The following is a 25,086-nucleotide window of genomic DNA, read 5'->3' on the forward strand; positions in this document are numbered from 1 at the left end:
TTATGTTTAGGTGGGTTTATTTTTTATTCGTTTTTTAGGTGTTGAATTTTTTTTATTCATTAATTTAAAAATATTTTAAACAATTAGAAATATTTTTTCTTAACATGGTCAATATTTTATACTGGCTCATAAACATGGGTAATATATATTACTAGACTATACTATACTTGGTACCTACCCAGCATATATATAAAGTATTTCATCTAATGTAGTTCCATTGTTCTCTTTGCGAGGTTACACTCACTAAACTAATAGTTATTTGACTTTGAATTATTTTTGTCGCAGTTATTTTCTATTATTTGTGGTGCTACCGAGTGTCTGTCACATGACGTTTGGAGAGTACGCCAGGAGATTCCCGGAAGATTTGCTGTTTGGCACCGCGACGGCGTCTTATCAGGTCGAGGGCGCATGGAACGTTGACGGTATATTTCTCAGTACAACTCTACGAATAATAAAAACTAAGGAAACGTAACTCCCATACTATTACTTACTTCGTTTTAAATTTGGTTCCTTTCGAACTGTCATGTAACGTCAGCCTAATACCGCTCAAGGCCACCTAAATATTGCAAATGGAGCATTTTTCTGACGAAGTTACTTTTCCTTAGTTTTTATTATTCGTAGGTACAACTATTTAAAACTAGGATCAACTGATACCCTTTTCGTATAGATTCTCTTACTATGATATATTTTTATTTTTTTAGACGACCTCTGTGGCTCAGCGGTGAGCGCGTTGGTAGCTCAAGTCGGGGGTTGCGGGTTCGAATCCCGCCGACGGAACAAAAAGTTTTCAAAGTTCCTGGGTCATGGATGTGTATTAAATATGTGTATCATATAATAAAAATCTTAAATATATGTGTAGTATAAAATTATTAAATATATTTCCTTTGTCTGGTACCTGTAACACAAGTCCATCAGGTACTTACCACGGGGCCAGACTGACGTGGTGTGAAGCGTGCATAGATATTATTATTATTATTTTTCTGATTACAATAATATACACGAGCATTCTAAACTCTACAGATAAACATTATCTCAATGTTGTATTCGATATTAAAGTATCGCTGTTCGCAAGCGTTTGCGAAAGATACGACGAGCATACAATTATCACTTATCTCACGCGGTAACGTTCATGACAATTCAGGTTTCTTTTATCTTGGTTGGCAATTGGCATTCCCTTTGCTTTGTACACACACCACACCTTATAGTACAAGTGCAAGATCATGTGAAAAATATATCTCTATCTTATATATAATATCTATTTTATCGGCGTTACCAATCTCGATACTCGCATCTTTGTATCTCCTAAAACATCCGCTCGTTTTGTCCATGTCATTATTTTGTGTAATTTTTAAGGAAAATCTGAGAGCATATGGGACCATCTAACGCACACCAGGCCGCACCTGGTCGCCGACGGCTCGAACGGCGACGTCGCGGCCGACTCCTACCGCCTCTACGAGAGGGATCTGGAGATGGTGAGCGAGCTCGGCCTCGACTTCTACCGGTTCTCGCTCTCGTGGCCGAGAATTTTACCCAACGGATTGTCGAACGAGATAAACGAAGCGGCGGTGGATCACTACAGTAAAATAATTGACGGCCTGTTGGAAAACAATATCCAGCCCGTAATCACGGTCTACCACTGGGATTTGCCGCAAAAGCTGCAGGATTTGGGAGGTTGGACGAATCCATACATTATAGATTGGTATTCTGAGTACGCGCGTATGGCGTTTAGCCTTTTCGGGGATCGAGTTAAATACTGGATTACGTTGAATCAGCCGCACCACATATGTTACAACGGCTACGGCTCGCGCCTGCAGGCCCCCGCTTTAGATATTAAAGGGATCGGGGAGTATTTGTGTATGAAAAACGTTTTGCTGGCGCACGCCACCGCTTTCCACATTTACGACCGGGAGTTTCGGCCGACACAAAAGGGCAACATTTTTATTTCGCTCAGCGCCCAGTGGTACGAGCCCGCCACCGCCGGCGACGCGGACGCCGCGCGGGACGCCAATTTATTTTATGTACGCGGTTTGTTTTTTAATTGGATTTTTAACCGCTTTCCTAGCACCTCCATTCCATCCTATTGCAATTTGTCGTTCATTTAAATTATGAACATTTAGTTATTTATAGAAAAAACCTGGTATACGTCTCATGGACAGTTCTTTTTAACGTTTTATAATAATATATTATATTGTCCACATTTTGTCATAATTCATATACCTAATTACCTACTCGCTTTAGTCAATTGCATGTATTATTCACAGACCATGGACATTCTATTATGAAAATACTAAATCATTATAACCTGGATTTATTATTTTCCTATACTGCATTTTTGTGAATCATGATAATTTATGAACTTTTGCTAAAGTCTCGTCACACGTGACTTTAGCACTTCACATTGCATTTAGCAATTTGAGCTCATATAATTTGGTTGAAAAGATATTATATATGCATTAATTAATAATTAAAATGTTTCGTAATTACATTTTTATTATGATGCTACAAAAATATTTATTTTTGGGTACTTACTTAAAACAAATGATACTTAAAATAAATAAGGGTAAGTAATTGTAACCTATTTATAGTTGTGGACGAAATTTGTGCGATGTTAACAGTTGCTGTTAATATCTGATAAACACGAAAAAAAGTCGTTTTTAATCGTTTTCAATGTTCAAAACGCACGAACTACGCAGGTTTAAGGTCGGTTTGGACACTATTGTCATGAAAAGTCTGCGTTTATTTTAAAGAAAACATTAACAAAAACATTTAGTGAACCACCCATTAGGTTGTAATTCAGCCAAAATTTAAATAAAAAATCACGAAATCACAATCATAACAGCAAACGAAACCCGATCTTGAAATGCTTAGTAATACCGTTCTTAACATTCAATACTCAATTTTATTACTTTGTTTTAGTGGGAAATATATGCACATGCGATATATTCTAAAGAAGGCGATTTCCCGGCAATCATCAAAGAGAGAATAGCCGCCAAAAGTGCCGCTCAGGGATTTTCAAAGTCGAGGCTACCTCAGTTCACCCCTGAAGAGGTCGAGCTCGTGAGAGGGAGCGCCGATTATATCGGGATAAACCATTACTCCACATTTTTTGTATATAGAAACGAATCTGTGGACGACGAGTATGAATCTCCATCATTCATGGACGACTTGGGAGTGAAATTGTATCAACTTCCCGAATGGCAAATCGGGGAGTCCAAATTTACTATGGTGAGTTCAAAATCCTGCCTACTTTATTATAATATTTATATTTCAATTTTTTTTTGTACTGTGCTCAGGCCAGCTCACTATAATAATGTCCATACATTTAAGACCAGTATCTTGCGTTTAGTGATAGGCTATCTATTTTAAAAAATATGATTTTTTTTCCTATAAGTAATGAAATTGCGGGCGCTTGTTTGTGTTTACCTCATATAGTATAGGAAGTATAGACGACAAGACCGATGTGTTTGCATTTGATGCACCTGTGTCGCCGAAGCGTAGCATCAACATCAACATATCGACACAATAGACATAACTGCGAATGCTGATATCGAAATGAATAAAACATAACTTTACCTCTCAAGCTCAAATCATAAAAGCTACAAACATAAACATACACTCCAAAAACTTAACTATTCCTTTTGGCACAGTCGGGTATTAATGAGACCCGTTTATTCTAACCGCTTATCTTTTCATTTCAATTTTATGTCTATAAACGACCCATTTTTACTCTCACTTTTTGCTCATAGCAAAAACTTTATTTATATGATAAAACTAGCTGTCCCGGCCAACGTTGTTTTGCCTTATAAAGTATTTCGCCCGTTAATATTATATTATAGTAACAAAATCCAGAGTCGCGATAGACAAAACTAGATTAAGTTCAATAATAATTGCAATTTCTTGGTACTAAACTATTTACGAACAAAAAAATGAGTAAAATATGTATTATTTGTAGGTTAAAATATATATAACTGAAGTAGGTATAATAATTATTTTGCCATCAAACGTTTTGTCGCATAGTCCAGTGGCGTATCAAGTTGAACATAAGCCCTGCTACGACAATACTACGGGCTACGCGGGCAACGCGGGCTACGTGGGCTACGGGCTACGGGCTACGGCGTAGTAAGCTACAGAAATTGCGTAGAGCCCTTTAGGGTGAATCGTAAATTTAAGTTTTTCTTAAGTTCGTGCTTAGTTCTGTTTATTTCAGCTATTCACTGTTTGGAACAGTTCATAGCTATGTAATGTGTCGTAACATTATAATGCAGGGTGCATTATAATGTTCCTATAATGTAAAAATACAAGCAGCAACAAATCTGTAGAGGGATATTACTCGATGACTGCTTATGGTCGACGTTGATTGTGCTTACTGAAAACAGCTGCACTCTGATTGCCATCATGATTGCAATCATGTTTATCCTATATATCTTGTCGAAACGTGACCAATCAACTCGGTTACTAATTTTACTTTAAGAAAAAGGTAGCAAATCATATCTTCTATTCTCCAGGTAGTCCCATGGGGATTTTACAAGCTTCTCACAAGAATTCGAGAAAATTACAATAATCCCCCGGTGTTCATATCGGAGAACGGTTTCGCGAGCCTCGGCGGGCTGAACGACACCGACCGGGTGATATATTACAAGACGTATCTGTCGGCGCTGTTGGACGCCGTGGAGGAGGGGTCGACCATCAGGGCGTACACGGCATGGAGCCTCATGGACAATTTCGAGTGGCTGCACGGCTACAGGTAAAATGGCGACAAAGTTCAATCGGGTATTTAGTTAAAATACAATCGATATTTTCGACAAGAAAGTTAGATATTATAAATGCATGTGTTTGATATAACGCATCATCTACAGGCGTGATGCGTTGTGACTTGATGCAATTACAATAACTATCTTCTCTACTTCAAAGTTAATTGACCGCAATGACAGACGAAGTGTAGTTATGCATTTACAAGACGCGTGAGATATTTTGCTTTAAGTTCTTCGTCGTCTTTGTCCATAGTACGTCTTTGAAAAAAAAAAAAAAAAAAAAAAAAATATATATATATATATATATATATATATATATATTCCATTTGTAGTAATTATTTCATTACAATTATTATGTTTCGCACGACCGGTTTCGATAAAATCATCATCAGGTGTAACCGTATGTATCGAAACCGGTCGTGTGAAACATAATTAATTGTAATTAAATAAATTAATAAAAGTGGAATAAGTGCATGAATAGTAGTATATCTTTACTGTGAAACATGAATTTACATTCAATATCATATACAAGACGTCATAAATCTTAAATGATTATTTTATGGTAATTTAGAATACTTATTTAAATAGATTACATTAATTAAAATAGTCTAAATTGTTATAAACTATTTCTACTATTTTTCTTATCGTTGATGGAGTTATAATGTTTTTTCTGATTTATTCACTTTTATTTCTTTATGCATTTTTTTTTATTTATTTAACTAGAAACTATAATGTCGCCGCAACTTAATTGAACTAAAATTACTTTATTGTGTGGGTACCTTAATTTTTCCGGGATAAAAAATCTTTTGTCATTTCTCCGGACATAAGGTAAAATTTTATCAAAATCAGTTCATCGGCTTACGCATTAAAAGGTTACAGACAGACACACTTGCATTTATAATATTATGATTTATGTGTATAGATTTATTTATTTTAGTTTATTAGTTTCATGCTGTAATATATTTTTATATCTCCATAGAGAACGATTTGGGCTGTACGAGGTGGACTACACGAGTCCACACAGAACGCGCAGACCACGGAAATCAGCATATTTCTACAAACACACCTTGAAGACGAGAACATTGGATATCAACTATGAACCTAAAATATGCTTAGCTACCGTTACCGATAATTGTTAAAAAATCGGCCAAGTGCAAATCAGACTCGCGCACGAAGGATCCTGTACCACTGTACCGTTATAGAGCAAAAATAGGCTAAAATGTTTTTCTTGTATGGTACTTATTAATTTTAATTTTATTTTACTATTAATTATTAAAATGCACGTATAATTAAGGATTTTGTGAAAATTTCAAGTGCCTACCTGTTGCCATTATTAATATCGAGCAAAAAAGGCAAAAAACACGTTTGTTGTATAGAAGCCTCCCTTAAATATTAGCTGCAGCGGTTGTTGAGATACAACCTGGAGACAGACAGACAGACAGACGGATAGACATCGAAGTCTCATAAATCATTCGACGGGTTAATAGGGTCCCGTTTTTACCCTTTGGGTACGGAACATTATATTTTTAGGGTTCCGTACCCAAAGGGTAAAAACGGGACCCTATTGCTAAGACTTCGTTGTCTGTCCGTCTGTCTGTATGTCTGTCTGTCTGTATGTCACCAAGCTGTATCTCAAGAACCGCTACACATACTTCTGAAATTTTAAGGAGGCTCCCATACAAAAAACACAATTTTTGGCGTATTTTTGCTCTATAACGGTACGGAACCCTTCGTGCGCGAGTCCAACTCGCACTTGGCCGATTATTTTAATCATTTAATAATAAAACATTATTTTTTATTATTGTAAAAAAGTAACAGTAGCGAACAGGTACCTACTTAGAAATGCATAACGACAACATAATAATTATATTATTTACAAAGTAATATTAATGATGTTACCGTTAGAATGCAGAAAACTTTAACGTGCTCATTAAGTATGTAACCTGCAGATTACCTGAGACCATCCGTCAAAGTGTGAATTTAAATAAAAAAAGCTTATATTTGCACTTTACCTAGTTAGCTTGCATACTAACGAAAAACAATGTTCCAACAATTTTTAACATCGATTTTCTATTTGGGAAGTCCAAAGTCTGGTCAAAGGCAGGCCTCGAAAAAGATGGCGCGATGTGCTAGACTAATACGAGTCAGGCTGGCCTGCGGCTGCGTTAGATCGAGAGCATTGGGGGACTTTGGGGGGGGCCTTTACGAAGCAGTGGGAACGCTGCATACGCAGCAATTTACCGTATGCATGATCGTTACTCTGCAAGTTATAAATCATTCGTTCTATGTAGGTTGTTCGTATGGAGCGGCATGAAGACAAGAAGAAGAAGGAAAAAAGTTAACGTTACTAAACATTTTCTAACGGCGGTGTGGGAGCATCATTTATTTTATTTATTTTTATTTAACTCTTTATTGTACACAAGAAAAACATAAACATACAATTAACATGGAAAGACGACACAAAGGAACTGCTTATTTCTAAAAGAAATCTCTTACAGCAGCCCTACGAAGAGATACAGTGTAAAAGATAGCAGATAGGACGGGCACAATAAATAGTCATTAACTAATTAAACTAAATAAATTATAAATACTTACAACAAAATCAAACTAATTATTTATACTAAAACTCTATAAAACCTATATGAAATCAATAAATAATAATATGTACCATATTATGATTATAGCGTTCATCACCGATATTACCACAGTCGCGTAACGCGTTAGATTTTTTCTGAAATTAATTATTATAGTCCGATTTTTTTGCGCCAGTATTTAGAAGGGGTCATATTATAAATACCTAATTATATTCATAAAATTCCCTTACAAAAAACACATTTTTTTGCCAATTTCCGCTCTATAACGGTACGGAACCCTTCGTGCGCAAGTTTGACTCGCACTTGGCCGATTTTTATTTTAAACAACATCTAAAGCCATTCAAGCCTTTGAATTGCACATATGAACCATATTTGATATAATATACTACTAGCTATTTGACCGAGTTTCGCTCGGTATTGGATAAAACACAAATAAAATGACATTTTCTAAAATTGATTCCTATTATAGCAATATCGATTTATCGCCCCTGAAACCCCCTTTATACTGAATACTGAATTCGTTGGAGCCGGTTCCGAGATTCAAATTATATATATGTATATATACATATATATATATTATATATATATATATATATATATATATATATATATATATATATATATATATATATATATATATATATATATATATATATATATATATATATATATATATATATATATATATATATATATATATATATATATATATATATATATATATTTATATACTAACTAGAGATCGCCCAATGGTCGAAATTCGACCTTACTTTCAACGACATTACATATTGATTTGTAAAAAAATATTGACTTTATCATATTTTTTTCAACTCTTGTTTCTGAGACTCAGCTGATCTCAGACTGGCCGTGTAAGCATTGTCTAATAGTATCTAAGATTCAATAAAAAAATATTTACCTAATCCATTTTGAATTTGTCACCTTGTTGTCAACAGACTTCAACCATAATTAATAAAAGAGTATAATTCGTATGTATAGGCTTGTCCATACACTTATAATATACTGTCGTATAGACCACCTGACAACCCGAAAATGCGTGACCATTTTTTGATCTGTCAATGTGTGCGTGTGCTAGTGATGTATATTTTACTATCGATAGTATACTATTTTGCTATCGATAGTTTAGTCCGTTCGAGTTATTTTACCTGAGTTTCTATAAGAAATAAATAATATGCAACTTTGACGGATTTTGTATTTCAAATTACGTATCATAAATTTTAATTGGCAAAAAAGGTGACGATTGAAAAGTAAGATACACATTTTCGTTTGGAATGATTTTTCAATCGTCATTCGTCGGATATGTTATGACTTATGACATGAGGTTCTTATAGGGGTAAATAATATACACATAACATATTATAAAGTTACTTATTTATTACTCAGGTAAAATCTATCTGGTAAATCAGCCCTTACATTGCTGCATTGAAAGTAAACGTTGAAAGTAAACAACACACATAGTATATTATATTTTATTCTTAAATTAAATACATATCATTAAATATCATAATACTTTTGGGAGTGCCTCCGCTGCCGGCGCCGGCTCCCAAAAATATCAGTAATGGGAACTACGGTAAGTATACTGCCGGCAGCCGAGATATAAAACAACGACTGCTGGCGCTGGCACTCAAAATGGGAGCCGGTGATAATGCGTAAAGCGCTAGGTTCCAGTGCCGATACACAAATTCGACTTGTAAAGGTGAAGGTTTGGTACCTATTTGTTCGGCTGTGGATATTTTAGTTTTTTGTGATGCATTTTCTTAGCTTAGCTTTACCTTAGCTATCTTTTTTCAGCTACCAAAAAGTAAGATTTTGCACCACAGCTACAGTTATAAACTCCGTGGTATACTTCCGAAGGTACTGAACAGAACTTCAGATTCCTTATACATGTTAGAGAGTTTCACCGTTGTTTAAAGAAGCAAAGATATTGTCTTTAAATGCTACTATGCAGATCACATTTATCAGCATCTTAATCATCACCACCACCCATCCAAGATTCAAGCCCCATACGAGCACCGGTGATCGCGACATCAATAGAATACAATAGCATTTCCGAGAATCCCCGATCGAAGGATTCAAATAATTATGCATCCTTACAATTATTATGACCTTATTATTTGTACTTTTCATAGTCATTTAGCTCAAGTCTGATGTTTGTGATCATTATTCTGTTTGACAAGCGATGTTTGCCGAATAGGCGCCGGCAGCCTATTCGGCAAACATCGCGTGACTTCGGCAAACTTCGGAGTTCGGAAAACGGCGCCGGCAGCCATTTTGGCCACCGGCGCCGGCAGCGGAGGCACTCCCTAATACTTTTTATTACAATCATTTTTAACCGACTTTAAGGAGGAGGTTAGACGTTCGGCTGTGGATATAATATTTTTTATGTATGTTCAACGATTACTCCGACGTTTGTGAACCGATTTGAAGGTAAAGACAATAGTAATATTATACTCAAATGAACTAAAAAGTATTAAATAATCCTTATTCTGTACCTATTCAGTATTTCCTCTCGCACTCTTTGTTGGTCTATGCATTATATATAAAATCGAGGAAATAGAGGAAAGTGTGGAAAAAACGGGAGAAATTATTGGAAATTAGGGTTGCCATCACCCAAATTCCCTTCGCCGGTCAGGCACGACAAAATTCCCGGACATTTGGCCGAAATGTGGTTATTTCCCGGACATCTCTTAAACAGTATTTACGATAACGTCTTGCCGATTTTTGCTTTTCCAACAAGAATATTTTGTAAAAATCTGACTAACTCTAGTCCGTGCAAGAAACCGTGTGTATACTCAGCGAGTTTTTCTTTCGTTAATTACTGCCTGGTTAAAAAGTTGGATTACTTTCAGCAAAAGTGTCCGGATTTTAACCGGACACTTTTCAAAAACCCGGCCGGGCGCACCCCGGACGCCCCTCAAACTAGGACAAATCCGGGGAAATCCGGACGGATGGCAACCCTATTTGAAATGGCTTATTTGAACGCGCTAATCTCTGGAACTACTGGTCCGATTTGAAAAATTATTTCAGTGTTAGATAGTCTATTTATTGTGAAAGGCTATATTTCATTACGCTCAGCACTCAGCTCATCACGCGGGAAAATTATTAGAAAGGGCTTATCTCACGAACTACTGGAGCAATTTTTCTGATATTTGGCACAGATAAGAAGAAGACCACGTGAAGGATAATAAGCTAATTTTTGTGGACTAATTTGTCTGTGAAATATTTAATTTACGCGGGCGAAGCTGCGCGGAACGTTATATTTCGCGTGGTCACGACATCACGCGTAAACGGCTGGATCCATTTCGCTGTTTGGTATAAGGATTTTTTGAGTCCTGAAAAAGAACATAGGATACATTTTGTCCCGGAAAAATGTAAGGTTACTGCACAATATACTTTTATGATTTGCGTGTAAACTATACAATCTATTTTGATGGAATTTGGTATGGAGATACTTTGAGTTTTGGGAAAGTACAAGGAATACTAATTTTGTCCCGGAAAATTCACGGTTTCCGTACAATAAACTTTTATGATTATCGCCTAAACTATTCAATATATTTTGATGGGTATGGATATTGGAAATACTAATTTGAATCTGGGACAAGGAAAGGAGTACTTAAAATCTAAACTTTTAGTACTTATAGCAATACATTCGGTAGCGTGTACAGATTTTCTGTTTTCTTAAATCAATTTAACAGCTCTACAATTTCACATCTATTAGGTGTTCGTCAATTGTCTAAAGGAGGACTTTTGTATAAAGTTATAAATTCTAGGCTCTACAAAAGCCGGACTCCCTTTAATTTTGGCCGGACACGCAAGCGAAAAGCCTGACTGTATCCGGCTTTATCCAGACGCCTGGCAACCCTATACGGGATTACGGGAACAACTATAAACTAAAGTCCACGCGGACGAAGTCGCGGGCAACAGCTAGTCAATTATACCTATTAACCATTACGGACTCCCATATTTAATAGAGTTATGGCCTTATCACACTGGCGATTAGCGAGCGATTTGAAAGCGACGCGACTGCGCAGCGCACACGCCACGATGACGCCGCGACTGCGCGGCGTGCACGCAGCTTGCCTTCGGCGTTTTGGACACTCAGAAGCAAAATGGATTCTGACATCACTCCCTAGACGAGTCTACTATATATAATAATAATCTGTGTAGACGAGTGTACAAAATGGCGTTTACGCCACGCCGTGTGCCCTGCGCAATCGCGTCGCTTTCAAATCGCTCGCTAATTGCCAGTGTGATAAGTACTCTAGTTAACAAGTGCCATTTTCCTCGAAACCTGATCTCATGCACCGAAAATTATGATTTTGGTCTCATTCGATTCGGAACATCATTTAGAACATTCTATCAAAATTCCAACAGGGGCTGAAAAAAATTGCAAAAGTTGTAAACAATAATATAAAACAAAAAAGAAGGGTTTGTTTTTTTTTTTTTAATATTTCATAAACTATTTGAGATAGTCAAAATTTGAAAATAGATCGTTAAAGATCAGGAAATTTCCTAAAACAAATCCTAACTTTTGGAACTTTATCAATAATCCTTATAACTTTAATTGAGCGGCGAAAGTAACGGTAAAACCGCATAGTTCGCGTTTCGCGTGATTTGCTGCAATCTGCCACGTGAACTAAAAACATATTTTAACTGATTAAATATTTATATTAAGGAATAAAAAAAATTTGGTACTAAGTAGACATATCAATAAACCAGAATCTGTCAACAAAAATAAATTATCACCATTTGTTCAATTGTTATGCTTTTCTTAATTTGTTAATAGTCACCATTTTATGTTTTTATGTGAACATAAAAACGCAGATTTTTTTCATAACAAGAAATGTATTTTTTTTTATTCTTTCGAGCTAATCTTAAAAGGGCTTAGAAGGGATCCCCGTTGGAAAAATTTAAAAACTTTGATTTTTTACTTTTTTATGAACAATAAAAGGCATTCAAGAATTTTTCATGTAAATAAAGTAATAAGGGTTTTTTCATCAATAAAAATTATTATTTAAATTTTATTAGTTATAAATAAAAGTATTAATATTGTTATCTGGCTTCTAATAATAACAAAACAAAATAGAAACAATAATTGGACATATAAATACCGTAATGGCTTTATTTACATGAATAATTTTTAAATGCCTTTGAATGTTAATAAAAAAGTGAAAACTCAAAATTCTTGAATTTTTTCGACGGAGATCTCTTCTCAGCCTTTTTGAGATTAGCTCAAAATAATAAAAAAAAATTTAAATTTCTGGTTTTGAAAAAAATCTGCATTTTTATGTTAACATTAAAATGGTGACTATTAACAAATTAAGAAAAGCATAACAATTAAACAAATGATGATAATTTATTTTTGTTGTCGGATTCTTGTTTATTGATATGTCTACTAAGTACCAATTTTTTTTTATTCCTTAATATTAATATGTAGTTGTAGTTAAAATATGTTTTTAGTTCACGTGGCAGATTGCGGCAAATCACGCGAAACGCGAACTTAGCGTTTTTCCCGTTACTTTCGCCGCTCAATTAAAGTTATAAGGAATATTGATAAAGTTCCAAAAGTTAGAATTTGTTTTAGGAAATTTCTTGCTCTTTAAGGATCTATTTTCAAATTTTGACTATCTCAAATAGTTTATGAAATATTAAAAAAAAAAAAACAAACCCTTCTTTTTTGTTTTATATTATTGTTTACAACTTTTGCAATTTTTTTCAGCCCCTCTTGGAATTTTGATAGAATGTTTTAAATGGCATTTCGAATCGAATGAGGCCAAAATCATAATTTTCGGTGCATGAGATCAGGTTTCGAGGAAACTGGCACTTGTTTACTAGTGTAAAGGCACTAAAGAGTTTACTGTCAAAGTATAGCCACAGTGTTACAATATTTATCCTATGGAATATTGTAATTCTGTGGTATAGCCAAGCTTAAAGAGTTACTTTTTAACCCCCACCAAAAAAGAGGGGTGTTATAAGTTTGACGTGTCTGTCTGTCTGTGTGTGTGTCTGTCTGTGGCATCGTACCATCCAAACGGGTGAGGGTGAGGCTGATGATAATGAACTATAGCTAAGAACAGTCAGCTTTCAAACAAAAAAACTTAGATCAAAATCGGTCCACCCGTATTTTTGCACTCTGACTGATTAACTAATTAAAACTGGTAACTGGAATCTTAACTGTTGCTTCTCAATATGTCCTATCAAATGTATTATATGTTAAAAAGAATATATATATGAATTCAAGAAAAAATGTGATACCCATGGGAGAAATACTCGTAATAAACATAAGCTTGAAATACAGGTAACTAGACTTACTAAAGTCAAAAATTCTTTTTAAGGTCAATGTATACGCCTTAATAATAAGATCCCAGAAAACGTTCAAAATCTTTTAATTAATAAATTTAAAAAAGTTGTTAAAGAACGCTTGTGTACCAAAGCATACTATAAAGTTACTGATTTCATGATTGATAGTACACCGTAGGAATAAGGTCGCCCCTGCAGAGCTGTTTCTGTATATTATTTTATTGTAATATTGTACACTTGTTGTATTTAGTTTTTTTATTTTTATTCAATCTTAATGACATTGTAATTTTCCATCTTTTTGGTAAAAGATGGCCCCGTGCGAGTTTCTTACGCCGGTTCCCGAACCGGTGGTAGGCCCCAGTAGCATCTACGTTCGGAAAGTGTTTGAAAAAAACCTATTCTGAATAAAAATGTTTGACTTTGACTAATATCAGGGTTAGTGATGTGCCTATGAGAACGACATGGGTTAAAGCTGAGGCCTGCACGCAGCCTGTTTTATAAAACACTTAAATGTTATCTATATTGATCCTCCTATTTTGACAACTGCAGCGATCATGATAAAACTTTTCCTTCCGATATGTCACGAGAAAATAATATTGAGATAAAACTGTTAATCACAGAGATAGAGACCGTATTAGGTAATATATATAGCGCTGACAGTATGCCAATAACATACTAGCAAGGGGGTCTAAACGAAAGCAACAATATGGTAACATTAAAGTTGTGAGTATATTCACTTTTTCATTATAGATATGTTTTTATTATTATTAATCTAAAAGTAACTCTTATTATTTTCTTGCAATAATTAAAGTACTTTAAATAGCAATATACTCTATGTCTACTTCCTGTTTTACAGTGTAGTTTTAACACTGTGCTTCGTTACTATTACATGCGATGTTCAGAAGGAACCTCGTAAATTCCCGGAACACTTATTATTCGGGACTGCCACAGCATCCTACCAAGTAGAAGGGGCATGGAATGAAGATGGTAAGTGCAATTGAACTTTTAACAAAAGTCTGGAAGAAAGTCAAGAAGTTAAAACGGTTTTTAATATGAGCGACGTTCCAGGTAAATCTGAAAACATTTGGGATCGTATATCTCATCAAGTGCCGTGTCTTATAAAAAACTGCGACACCGGGGACGATGCTAATGAATCATATCGATTGTACAAGAGGGACGTGGAGATGGTCCGGGAGCTTGGGCTAGACTATTACCGATTCTCCTTATCCTGGTCGAGGATTCTGCCGACCAGCTTCCCCGATGTGATAAATCAAGCGGGAGTAGACTACTACAACAACTTAATTGACGAATTGAAGAAGTACAACATCGAACCCATGGTGACTATTTACCACTGGGATTTACCTCAAAAGCTTCAAGATTTGGGTGGCTGGACGAATCCGCATATGGTTGATTGGTTCAGTGATTACTCCCGAATCGTTTTTGAACTGTTCGGTGATCGAGTGAACTATTGGATTACTATCAATGAGCCCCGAGAAGTTTGCTTGCAAGGATATTCTGATGCTGGCTTGGCACCTATGTTAAATATCACTGGCTACGCTGAATACTTATGCGCTAAGAACTTACTAGTAGCCCATGCTAAAACCTATAATATATATAACAATGAGTTCAGACCGACTCAGGGTGGTACTATCGGTATTACGCTGAGTGCATCGTGGTACGAGCCTGACACTGATGAACATTGGGAAGCTAGCGAAGATCAATATGAATTTGAAGTAAGTAAAAGGTATCAGAAATATAAAATAGTTGAAAGATCTTATAATATTACCTATTCTATTTTTTATTTCTTTTCCCTTTTATAAAACTTTTGATTTTTTTTCACTCACAGAGAATATTTGCTCTGGCTCACAAGCTGGCTTCAAATGTTTATTGATATTATGTTAATGTAATATTTATTTTTAGTGGGGACAATACGCCTATCCAATCTTCTCCAAGACCGGCGATTTTCCGCCATCGATGAAAAAAAGGATTGCAGAAAAGAGTGAAAAACAGGGTTTCTTCAGATCAAGGCTTCCAGAATTTACCACCGATGAGATAAAATTAGTGAGGGGAAGCTCCGACTTCCTCGGAATTAATCACTATTCTTCTATTATTGTATACAGAAACGAATCCGTGGAGGGCGTATACGATTCACCCTCATTTAGAGATGACATGAGCGTCATGGGATATGCCCAAAGTGACTGGCCGAAAGGAGCATCTTCTTGGTTACATGTAGGTAAATATTTTTAAAATGTTGATTATAATGCTATTTTAAAAGCTTCATATGCATAATGTAATATCAGCCAGGCACAAGAAGAAAAAGACTTTGGAGAATGTATGATCAAGTTCTACGTAATTACATTTTAAAGCGTCATATTATATACTCGACGACCTCTGTGGCTCAGTTGGTGGGCTATTGGTAGCTCCAGCCGGGGGTCGCGGGTTCGAATCCTCCGACGGAACAAAAAAGTTTTCAAAGTTCCTGGGTCATGGGTGTGTATTAAATATGTGATCAGTATCATATAATAAAAATCTTAAATATATGTATAGTATTTGTATTAAATATATTTCCGTTGTCTGGTACCCGTAACACAAGTCCTTCAGGTACTTACCACGGGGCCAGACTCACGTGGTGTGAAGCGTCCATAGATAGTGTTACGGTACATGGTATACGGACACGTGGTGCCATCTAGCGACAAACCAGCGAAACTTACCGAGGGAGCACAGGCAACATAAATCCGCTACTCAATACTGGATGGCAGGAAGTGCGCAAGTTCATACTCGAACCTTCTAGAAAGGTCCAATGTTTGTTTACGTGTTTACCGTTTATTTGTTTGCGTGTTTACGTGTTTTAATTTAGACCTTATGACTGAGTCCATAAGGTCTAAATTAAATTTGCCAAAAAATTCCACTTACTGCACTTATCGTAAGGACGGCAGTTTTATTGTGGTACATGCTCGAGCCTCCGAGAAAGTTCCCACGGTTGTTTACTTGTTTACGTGAATCGGGAACTTTCTGGAATTCGTCTCGCCATATAAAAAGCCGCAGGCAGGCCCGGCGAGTTCAGTTCAATCTGTCCGATCTTCGAGGCGACAACAAGTGATCAATAGTGAGTGAACCAGTGAAACCTGCGACTTGGCTACGACCTAGGACAGTGATAGTGCTTAGTGATTGGACTTAGTGATTAGTGTTTGGACTTAGTGCTAAGTGTTGTGACCTAGTGTTTAGTGCAGTGTTAATTCAACAGAGTGTGATTGAGATTGTTCAACAGAGTGACCAGGCCTTTCTCTCCAAATCCTCGAACCCTAGCACGTAACAATATTATATTATTATCTTATATCTTTAAACGAGCAATTCGTGTATATATATACACACACACGAATCTAATTTCATGAAAATAGATCGGCTCCAACGATTTATTTTTCATGAAATTTAGTATATAATAGTTTCGAGGGCGATAAATCGATCTAGCTAGGAATCATTTTTAGAAAATAACATTTTATTCGTGTTTTATCGGTCAAATAGCTAGTATATTATAAAATATGTAAGTACTTCAAATCTACTTATGAAATGATATTTTTGCAGGTGGTTCCATGGGGTTTCTATAAACTCTTGATCAAAATTAAGGACGACTTCGACAATCCTCCAGTGATGATTACTGAGAACGGTTTCTCGTCTTACGGTGGCTTAAGCGACGACGACCGTATCGACTACTACAGAAGCTATCTCGATGCCATGCTCGACGCGATGGAAGAAGGTTGTGACGTTAGAGCGTACACGGCATGGAGCCTAATGGACAACTTTGAATGGTCGCAAGGATACTCGTGAGTAAATGCGTCCTTTATGTTTCATGGGCTGACCGTGTTAAGTATTATTTAGTAAGTAGTAAGTGTTAACGCTTCCATGGTACGCGATAAAATCAGGTAGTGTTTTTACAGTATGGTACAGTATAATTGGTACCTTATTGACTATTACGGTTAGATATAATTTATAAGAAAGAATTATTTTATAGAAATTACACACTGCAACACACACGTGTTGCAGTGTGTAATGGTTTACATAGGAAAGATGACAGATTTTTGAGTGACAAGCCTATACATACGAATTATACTCTTTTATTTATGGTTGAAGTCTGTTGATGTCAACAAGTTGACAAATTGAAAATGGATAATAGTTTTTTTTATTAAATCTTAGATACTATTAGACAATGCTTACACGGCCAGTCTGAGATCAGCTGAATCCCAAAGAAGAGTTGAAAAAAATATGATAAAGTCAATATTTTTTACAAAATTTAGGTAGTAGTCCTAATGTCGTTGAAACTAAGGTCGATTTTCGACCATTGGGCGATCTCTAGTATTAATTTAATTACTACTCGTGACCCGCATTGGTCGGTAGTCGGTACCGCCGCAAAAGCTACGTCCCGCAATTTCTTCAAAAATATTCATTTAAATAATATGCTGTAAATGGCCATATAGATCTATATTAAATCAACAATGTATTTATGGTATTTAATTGGATAATGATTATGTTGTATTGGTTAAAATCGCTTCGAAAATTAGCCATTATCTGTCGTAAAAAGTAAATGACAAAAATGTTATTGTGGGATATCCATTATAAGAGATAGACATATACCATCGCGGAGTTTTCTGTAGAACTTATCAATGTGTACAATATGTACTTGGTATATTATTTTGATAAATCTCGTAGGGTTCAGCCTGCGTTTGCAATGTTACATTAAAAACTGCTATTTACAACTGTCTCTTTAAATCAGTGCCTTTATCAATTGTTATTTCACAGAGAGCGTTTCGGGCTATACGAGGTGGACTTCGAGAGCCTGGAGAAGACGCGCACGCCGCGCAAGTCCGCCTATATGTACAAGGAGATGTTGCGTACGCGCACCCTCGACTTCAATTACGAGCCCGATATGACTAAACCGATCACGATAGATGATGGATTATAAGAAGTATGAAAATTGGTCTTGCGGAAAATTACAATAAATAAACGATATCTCGACAGACTAAAATATTGTTTTTTTTAAGCTATATATACTTATCTATTTTTACCGGAGGCCCAATCCCCTACCCTATTGCCTTCCCTACCCTCCCCTATTCCCTTCTCTTCCCATCCCTACCCTCCCCTATATCCTTCCCTTCCCATCCCTACCCTCCCTTATTAACCTATTCTTAAAAGGCTGACAACGCACTTGCAGCTCTTCTGATGCTGCAAGTGTCCATGGGCGACGGAAGTTGCTTTCCATCAGGTGACCCGTTTGCTTGTTTGCCCCCTTATTTCATTAAAAAAAACTATTGTTTCCCTAAATCGAAAAATGATCTATGAATACTCGTAATATTTTTAAAAAGCCTATCCAACGATACCCCACACGGTGGTGTGGACGCGAAAAAAAAATATCATCCCCGCTAAAGATTTTATATACGATTTTGTCGGCATCATTAATTAATATCTGCATTCATGCCGAATCACAGCTTTGTAGGTATTTTAACAGGTATCTTTTTGGTGGGATAAGAGTTAAGACACTTACACCAACATGAAGGTATCATGGAATATCCGAGGCAAAGCAACTTTGAACGAGCTGCGTAGTTTATTCAATGAAAGTAATGAGTTTAGTATAATTTAGACGATCTTCCGACCTAATTTTTTAGTTTGCATAAATTCTTCAGCAGATATCTCGTCGGACAGACATAAATCAATACAGTGTGATTTACGACACGGTAGAATGGACGATTGTGTACATTCCGCGTTACAATTTCATCGTGTATTTTATTTTTAGTTTTTTACAAGCGGCTTTACTGCCGAACCGAACACACTTTGGTCAATATTGTTGCCGTCGTGTAAGTATTGAAATAGATAATAGATAAAACAATTGGGCATCCCGTTTTCTTTTATTTGATTAACAAAAGTCTGTTCTAAAACTTTTTGTTGATTCGCCTTAACAACATTATGATAATAATAATTAATCAAAATAACTCATAACTGTTTGACTGTCTGTAACCTCTTCACGTCCAAACTGCTGAGTCGATTTTTCTGAAATTTGGTATGGAGATACTTTGAGCCCCGGTATGTAAACATGCTTTTTATTCCGGAAAATGTACGGTTTCCGCACGATAAAACGAATTTTGACGCAACGAAACTTCGTTGCGTAAAATGTCGGGCGTCATCTAGTTTGTTCATATTTTGTTGTGGTAAACTTAGTAACAATAATAAGTAATCATAAGGTCATGGTTGTGTTAAATGTTTTCCCCGCGTGTGGGTTGAAGCTTCGGGCTCCAGTATGCTATTTCGGTACAATAGTTTTTATATTCAAAGTTCAAACCTGAATATCAAGCTCATTTGCATTTCTCCCATTTGCCTTACACACATTATTCTGTCAGTGAAAATTGATTCATGAGCCGATGGCGTTTCAACGTATATAATTTCAAACCTAGCCGACCGTAGTTCACAGCTCAGCCTTAACCAAATTTACTAAAAGTTGTTGGCAGGGCCCTATAGAATTTGAAACATAAAAAACAATAAAATTATTACTACTATAAGCTTGTAACATTAATTTTAATTAATGTTTAAACTTGCTCTATCATGACCTTTTGCAAACTCTACGTAACGCTCAAAAATTTCCTGGGCCTGTAGACAAGTGGCAAAGCGCTAACGCTAACGCTAGCGCTACAAAATGTATGCGATTTGACATAAGTCACCGCTTTGCTAGCGAATACTAATGTCAAATCCATACATTTTGTAGCGCTAGCGTTAGCGTTAGCGTTTTGCCACTTGTCTACGGGGGCTGATGTAAGAACTTTCACATTAAATAAAGCTACAATCACTAGAGATACTCCGAATATCCGAATCTGTTCAACAATATAAAATAAGGATTCCAGGGATTTATTTTATTACGTCTGCTTACAATATTTGGTTATCCACAGCGAGGCGTGTCCTTGGCGGCTAGCCAAAAGTTATTACCGCGATAACAGATTGGCATGTATCGTTACGACTGTACGTAGAAAATGATCGCACGCGTTTCGGACCACTTCAGACCGCACCAGAAGAATGACACCTTGACACTTCCACTCTACCGCTTTCACGTCATTTTAATACGTCGTAGCAAGTTTAACCTGTTCTAGGTGCGTTAATGAAATCTGTATATATCACGATTCACGACAGTAGAAAGAAACCTATAGTCCGTCAAGAAAGTGAAGAAATTAAAAAGTGGCAACATCGTAGTGCCATCCCTTGTTTTAACCGACTTAGTGTGGACATACATAGCTAATCTACATCGTAATAGGAATAAGAAGCACAATCGCAATTAGTATAAAATTCCTATGCAAGTTTATAGGTACAATAATTGCCTAGCGGCTAGCACGTGTTTACTGTTCACATCAATTTTTTCAAATGTATTGTTTAAAATTATCTACCTGATATTTGTGAGCACGACGTCTGACTCTTAACAAATTGTAATAAGAATTAAGATACGTAGAATATTAAATATACTTACGCGATGGTTAGTAGGTAACTAAAAAAAGTGAAATTATTATTTTTAACAAAAAATTAAAACCGACTTCAAGGTAAAAACAATAGTAACATCCTTATAATATGAACTAAAAAGTATTAAATAATTTTTCCTATCTAATAGTGCCTTTTTTCGAATTCGGCTAAACCGAATTCGGATTGAGTACAGAAATAGTTGATATTTCTGTACTCAATCTTCATAATTTTGAAGTCGGTGCCAGTTCCAAAAGTTTCAAATATTCTGTCAGAGAACTAAGGATTCAGCTATCTGGTACCGACTTCAAAATAATGAAGATTGAGTACAGAAATGGTTGAGGTTTAGCCGAATTCGGAAAAAGGCACTATTAGATAGGAAAAATTATTTAATACTTTTTAGTTCATATTATAAGGATGTTATTATTGTTTTTACCTTGGAAGTCGGTTTTAATTTTTTGTTAAAAATAATAATCTTAGATTGATTTGAAAGGGATGACACTACGATATTGCCACTTTTTAATTTCTTCACTTTCTTGACATACTATAGATAGTCAATTTATAGCAATAACCGTATCTATTTTAAACATTTAAATCGTTTTGTTATTGGGAGCATTGTTCAGGACAAGTCTATCCCATCAAAAACATCCTGTAAAAAAAACCAAGTCTCGCAACTCAGTTTTTATACCATAAAAATTTATGAGATCCATGCTATACCAAGTCGGTTAATTTATTCAGTCCCTACCTAAGGGGCCTTCTGTCTCAAGTTAGGACGTAAGTTATTATCATATCAATATTAAAAATCTTTTACATTTTAAATAAATAAATCGACTTGGACATCGCATGATTAGATTGTTTAATGTTTAGTATAATTATACTATACAGTATCACACAGCACTACATCAATCGCATGGAGCGCAATAGACTAAACAATCTAATAATATAATAATTATGTATAAATTGTAAGATACATTGTGTTTTCATGATTTGATTTTTGATGTAGACTTAGTTGAAAGAATGAATTGAACATAGGCTACTTTTGGTCTTGGAAAAACGTCAGGTTTCCAAAGGAGATTTACAAGAATATTCGTATTTTACGCGATTTTTGAATTCCACGCGAGCGAAGCCGCGGGCAAAAGCTAGTGCTTCATATATATAGATACCTATCTACAACTATTACTCCTTCGAATATATGTACGAAAATATTGATGGTACCGGTACAATGATTCATAAATTGCCATTAAGACGCTGACAACTGCCAATGACCTTGAGGATTCGCATTTCTAAGCCACGCCCCCTAATTGTCCGATAAGACAGCGCCAGCTTTGCTAGCGGCTAAACCGGGAACTTCTAAAAGATAGGTTTGATTAATATTGAGCTGTCGCATAGAGATTTCAATAGATGGCGCGTAATAAATAAATACTATGTACTATACTTCCGTGAGCGAACTATAAGAGTGCGGAAGATTAGTGCAGAATGCAGATAGAACGGAGCACAGCGGAGAGGTAATATTAACGCACTTGAAAATAAACTTTATAATCATTAAACTAAAGTGCATAAATGCTTGAACCTTACAAAAAATGCACGTTTGTCCTCGAGGATACGCGGGAATCTTTAAAAGTTTGAAGTCGATATTATACTGATTCGTTATGTCTATTGTGGTAGTAATGTAAGCCATACACGTTACGCAGGTAGACCGGAATGTGTTTGGGAATATACCTGTGCAGTTTTTTGGACCTGCGCAGGCGACCAGGTCCCACACACATACCAGTATACCTGTGCAGGAATACCTGCGTGCTGTACAGGTGGATCTCTCCCGTCCCCGGTAGACCGTAGCGTGTAAGGCTTACTTATGGTAAATAAAACACAGTTATTCTTTTATAATATACCTATTATATTATAAAATAATGACAAAACCCAACTGCGTAAAAACATTCAATTTTTTTCATAAACATTTTTTCTGTAACATTACAATTTACATTAAAATTACAATTACATAAGTACAGCAAGAAATAAAACAAAATTCAGGAATCGTTTTTTATTGTCCCGGCAAACGTTGCTTTGCCATAATATTATAGTTACGATAATATTATTATTTTAATTAAGTGACTAACGGCCGTTCCCAATATATGATCTATCTCTGGTTTTGCCCTACTAGAGATATGAATAGCTCACATTAGACATTAGAGACATATTTTGTCAATTGTGAGCTATTCCTATCTCTAGTAGGGCAAAACCAGAGATAGATCAAATATTGGGAACGGCCGTAAATAGGTATGTCACCATGGCAACGTTGATCGCTATCCCGTCGCACAAACTTAATGGTCGCCGTCAGTCTCAGGTTATAATAATTTACTATTATTTATTCAACAAACGCACTTTATATATATATATATATATATATATATATATATATATATATATATATATATATATATATATATATATATATATATACATACATAGCTGGGCACCGTTAATCAAATAGTTAACTTCGTTAATCGTTAATCCGTTAAAAAAAATGTTAGCTTCGTTAAACGTTAAAGCGTTACACTGCGGACGAATTAGCGCAAGTTGACGTTAATCGTTAATCCGTTAATATGTGTAATATGGCCTTGTTGTAACTTATATCATTGCGTTAGTGTACATACAAAACCTGTTGGTTTAAGGTTTTGGAAGTTAACAGGTTAGGGACAAAACAAATACTTCTATAATTATTGTATTCTAGGTAGAAATTACAATACAATAATTATTATAGATATAGTTTATTGTTATTATAAATCATTTGCATGTTGATAAAGAAGAGTGCAGTATAATTTAGTTAGGTAACTAAATTATACTGCACTCTTCTTTATCAACATAATGAAATGATAAAACGAAACAAATATCTTCTCACTCGCATGCGCCTGAAAATGTATATCTAGTATTATTTTTGTTTCGTCTGAACCTGTTTTTGCGCGGCGCCGCGGTGCCATGCGGTAAATAGTAGGCATTGGATTAACGATTAACGGACTTCTGAATATTAACGGAAGTTAATCAGTCCGTTAATATTTTTAAAAGTTAATCCGTTAATCAAAATGTTAACTTCGTTAATTAACGATTAACGGATTAACGAGTTAATGCCCAGCTATGTATTACTTTAGGGTGTGTACGTGTTCCTTGTAGAGAGTTCACTGTGAAAGTAGCAGCTCTGAAAGACGATTTTTTTTTCTTTTGTATGAGCAAGGGCAAGTGTCACGAGTTTCCCCATACAAAAGAAAAAAAAATTAGGTCTTTCAGCGCTGCTACTTTTACAGTGAACTCTCAACAAGGAACACGTACAAACCCTGTGTCGAGAAAATTGAATGCCGAAATCACCTACTTCGGAACTTCTGTAATAGGCTAAAAATTTACAAACTGATACGAAATATCCCATCAAAGAACAAATTTGACCCAAAGCGTGATCATGATGAAGTTATTAGAAAATTATTAGAAAACTTTGGCCGGGTGATAAAAAGAAGACCCAACACTGCAAGTGCTAACCTAGTAAAAGACATTTTATATTAAAAAAAAAATAAGCTTCCTTTCTTCTATCAAACATGGCCAAGAAAATTAAAAACAAGCAATAACAGATTTAGAATTACAAGAAGGAATTAAAGTAAAGCCTTGCGGGCTATTTATAGATACAGACTTGCCATTTTTAGGAGCAACGCCCGATGGAATTTGCGATGAAAAAACTATTTTAGAAATTAAATGTCCCATCACAGCATATAACATTGGAGTAGACGCTGCTATAACACAACAAAAAGTTACATTTTGGAAAATAGATAAACAGGGCAAATTAAATATAGACAAAAATCACTCCTGGTTTTATAAGGTGCAAGGGCAGCTCCATATTTCAGGTTACGAATATTGCCTTATTATTATTGATAGGCATGTAATGGTCTTCATTTGAGTCA

General features: G+C 35.6%; 1 pseudogene; it reads left to right on the forward strand.

Annotated features, from left to right (window-relative positions):
* Positions 1-289: 289 nt before the first annotated feature.
* LOC121734069 lies at positions 290-18,668 on the forward strand (annotated as a pseudogene).
* Positions 18,669-25,086: the final 6,418 nt, after the last annotated feature.

This window comes from Aricia agestis, chromosome 1 (genome assembly GCF_905147365.1).
Source record: "Aricia agestis chromosome 1, ilAriAges1.1, whole genome shotgun sequence".
Lineage (NCBI taxonomy): Eukaryota > Metazoa > Arthropoda > Insecta > Lepidoptera > Lycaenidae > Aricia > Aricia agestis.